Genomic DNA, 4,494 nt, shown 5'->3' with positions numbered 1-4,494 from the left:
GAGGGAGGTAACGAGGGACAGGGAGGGAGCGAGGGACTGGGAGGGAGCGAGTGAGCGAGGGAGCAAAGGACAGGGAGGGAGATAGGGAGTGAGGGACAGGGAGGGAGCGAGGGATGTGGAGTGAGGGAGCGAGGGACGGGGAGGTACGGGAAGGGAGGGAGAAAGGGATGGGGAGTGAGGGAGCGAGGGATGGCGAGGGATAGGGAAGGTGTGAGGGACAGGGAGGGTGTGAGGGACAGGGATGGATTGAGGGAGTGAGGGATGGGGAGCGAGTGAGCGAGGGACGGGGAGGGAGGGGCAGAGATGGAGGGAGCGTGGGATGGAGAGGGAGAGAGGGAGGTAACGAGGGACTGCGAGAGAGCGAGGGAGCAAAGGACGGGGTGGGAGAGAGGGAGTGAGGGACGTGGGGGGGAGCAAGGGACGTGGAGAGAGGGAGCGAGGGACGGGGAGGTATGGGAAGGGAGGGAGAAAGGGAGGGGGAAGGAGGGACGGGGAGGGAGTGACGGACAGGGAGTTGAGGGAGCGAGGGATAAGGAGCGAGGGACAGCGAGGGACGGGGAGGGTGCGAGGGACAGGGATGTAATGAGGGAGTGAGGGATGGGGAGCGAGGGACGGAGCAAGTGAGCGAGGGACGGATCGAGGGAGTGAGGGATGGGAAGCGAGGGACGGAACGAGTGAGCGAATGACGGTGCGAGTGAGCGAGGGACGGAGTGAGGGAGTGAATGATGGGGAGGGAGCGAGGGAAGGGGAGGGAGCGAGGGACGGGGAGGGAGGGGCAGAGATGGAGGGAGCGTGGGACGGAGAGGGATGTAACGAGGGAAATGGAGGGAGGGAGCGAGGTCCGGGGAAGGAGGAAGCAAGGTTCGGGGAGGGAGGGAGCGAGGGGCTGGGAGGGAGCGAGGGACGGCAAGGCAGTGAGCGATGGGGAGGGAGTGAGGGACAGGAGCGGAGCGAGGGAAGGGGAGGGCGCGAGGGATGGGGAGGGAGCGAGGGACAGGGAGGGAGCGAGGGATGGGGAGTGAGGGACCGGTAGTGAGCGATGGGGAGGGATCAAGGGACGAGGAGGGAGCGAGGGATGGGGAGGGGGCAAGGGACGGGGAGGGGGCAAGGGACAGTGAGGGAACGAGGAACGGGGAGGGACGGGGTGGGAGCGATGGAGTGAGCAACAAGGAGGGAGGGAGCGAGCGACAGGGAGTAAGGGAGGGAGAGAGCAACAGGGAGGGAGCGACAGGGAGGGTGGAAGGGAGAGAGAGAGAGAGCGACAGTGGCAGGGGCTGGGGTACAGGGGGATGGGGCCCAGGGAGACATATACAGGGCTGGGGCCGGGGGATGGGGGACAGGAAGCCAGGGGGTTATAGAGATAAGTGAGGGACTTGAACGGAGAGAGGAGGACAAGGAGGAGGGGGCAGAGAGAGAGAGAGAGAGAAAGTGAGTCAGAGATAGAGAGATAGAGACAAGGAAACTGAGGCAGAGTGAGAGGTGCGAGCGAGGTGGGAGGAGAGAGACAAAGGGTACAGAGGGGGATGGGGAGAGAGACAGAGAGGGGGATGGGGAAGGAGAGAGGGAAAGACTGTGATAGGGGATTCATGTTCATCTGCACATCTGCTAATGTGGTACACTGCATCCGCTGTACCTGTTGTGGTCTCCTCTACATCGGGGAAACCAAGCGGAGGCTTGGAGACCGCTTTGCAGAACACCTACACTCGGTTCGCAATAAACAACTGCACCTCCCAGTCGCGAACCATTTCCACTCCCCCTCCCATTCCTCAGACGCCATGTCCATCCTGGGCCTCCTGCAGTGCCACAACGATGCCACCCGAAGGTTGCAGGAACAGCAACTCATATTCCGCTTGCGAACCTTGCAGCCCAATGGTATCAATGTGGATTGTACAAGCTTCAAAATCTCCCCTCCCCCTACTGTATCCCAAAACCAGCCCAGCTCATCCCCGCCTCCCTAACCTGTTTTTCCTCCCACCTATCCCCTCCTCCCACCTCAAGCTGCACCCCCATCTCCTACCTACTAACCTCATCCTGCCCCCTTGACCTGTCCGTCCTCCCAGGACTGACCTATCACCCCCCTACCTCCCCACCGACACTCACCTTTACTAGCTCCATCCCCGCCTCTTTGACCTGTCTGTTTCCTCTCCACCTATCTTCTCTATCCATTTTCTGTCCACCTCCCCCTCTCTACCTATTTATTTCAGAACCCCCTTCCCCTCCCCCATTTCTGATGAAGGGTCTGGGCCCGAAACGTCAGCCTTCCTGCTCCTGTGATGCTGCTTGGCCTGCTGTGTTCATCCAGCTCTGCACCTTGTTATCTGATTCTCCAGCATCTGCAGTTCCTACTATCTCTGATACAATATTTACTAGTCTCCCAACTTGTCCTTACATCTTCAATAATCAAGCATTGAAAATCTCATAGAGTCACAGTCCCCATGGAACAACTGAAATACTCTCACACTCACTGGAATGAGCAAATACTGACACACTCGCATGGAGTGACTCAAATAATGAAATGCTGTCCACGGAATAACAGAAACACACCAGATTGAATGAATGAAATATTGACAAACCACAGAGCCAGAGAAATTCTGATAGGCTCCCCTTATTTGTGTAAATATCGGTGTATTTGTGTGTGTATCTGTGTGTCTCTGTGTGGGGCAGGTCTGACAGTCTCTGTGCTGTTTGATGTGATGCAATGCCACCCTCTGCTGGTCTCCACACGCCACTGCACAGGTAGCAGCAGAGGATGAGAACCATCAGGGATTTATTCAGAGAGGGCCTGGGAGCGCAGCAGCTCACAACACCATCCAAACTGATTTCTTCTTCATGTACTTATCTAAATGTCTTTTAAACGTTGTAACTGTACACACTTCCACCATTTTGTCTGGAAGTTCATTCCATACACGAACAACTCTCTGTAAAATAATTGCCCCTCATGTCTTTTTTAAAATGTTTGCTCCTCAAAACTTAAAATATCCCCATAGTCTTGAAATCCTCCACCCCCAAGAAAAGATACCTGACATTCAACTTATCTGTACCCCTCATGATTTATAAGCCTCAATCAGGTCACCCCTCAACCTCCAATGCACAAGTGAGAAAAATCCCAGCCGATCCAGCCTCTCCTTATAACTCAAACCATCCCAACTCCTAAACTCAAAGGCCTGAGCAATGAAGGCAGCGTACTAAATGCCTTCTTAACCACCCTGTCTATACGTGACACAAACATCAAAGAATTATACCTGACGGCCTCGTCTCTGTCCTGCAACACTACCAAAGATCCTAATTTAAGTTGTATAAGTCCTGCCCTTGCTTGTTTTACCAAAAGCGATGTCTCGCATTTATGCAAATTAAACACAATCTGTCACACCACAGCCCAGTGAGTGATATTCCCACCCCCCACACAACCGTGACATGTTTTGAAAGACCGTCCCATCTCCAGAAGGCCTGCAAACTCCGGTCTTTATTTTCCCGAAGACACTGAGCTTGGTTTGCCTTGTGTGGGCAGGAGCCGGGGGGGAGGGGTGGGGGTGGGGTGGGGGGCGGTGGTGTATTGCGGACCAGCCGGTGGTGAGGAGACTCATTTTCTTCAGGAAAGAGGGGTTGCCATGGGTACCCGGATGGGCCCTATTTATTCCTGTCTCTTCATGGGGCACGTGGAACATCCTTTTTCCAGTCCTATTCTAGCCCCCACCCAGAACTCTTTCTCCAATGCATCAGTGATATCATCAGTACTGCTTCTCTCTCTCGTCTGGAATTGGAAAACTTCAAATATTTTGCTTCCAATTTCCACCCTGCCCTCACTTTCACCTGGTCTACCTCTGACCCCTCCCTTCCGTTCTTCAACATTTCTGTTTCCATTTCTGGGGATAGACTGGCACTAATATCCATTACAAACCCACAGACTCCCACAGCTACATCCTCACATCCCACTTCCTGTGAAGACTCCATCCCATTCTTTCAGTTCCTCCGTCTCCATCGCATATGTTCAGATGAGGCCAACTTCGACAAGGGCGCCTCCGACATGTCCACCTTCTTCCTCAACTGAGGATTCCCCAGTTCCGTTGTCGACAGGGCCCTCAACAGGATCCGACCCATCTCCCGCACTTCCGCCCTCACCCCTTCTCTTCCCTCCCGCAACAGGGATAGGGTTCCCTTTATCCTCACCTACCATCCCACCAGCATCCACATCCAGAAGATCATCAGACGCCATTTCCGCCACTTTCAGCGAGATGCCACCACCAGACACATATTCCACTCCCGCCCCTTGTCTACATTCCGCAGGGACCATTCCCTCCGGGACTCCCTGGTCCACACTTCCTTCACACCCAACACCTCCCCACAGCCTTACGGCACCTTTCCATGTAACCGGTGAAGGTGCAACACCTGCCCATTTACCTCCTCCCTCCCCAGTATCCAAGGGCACAAACATATCTTCCAGGTGAAGCAACGCTTTACCTGCACTTCCCAGAATCTAGTCTAGTCTACTGCATT

The sequence above is a fragment of the Rhincodon typus genome, chromosome 8, assembly GCF_021869965.1.
Source record: "Rhincodon typus isolate 14 chromosome 8, sRhiTyp1.1, whole genome shotgun sequence".
Taxonomy (NCBI): domain Eukaryota; kingdom Metazoa; phylum Chordata; class Chondrichthyes; order Orectolobiformes; family Rhincodontidae; genus Rhincodon; species Rhincodon typus.
Note: the sequence above shows the minus strand (reverse complement) of the source record.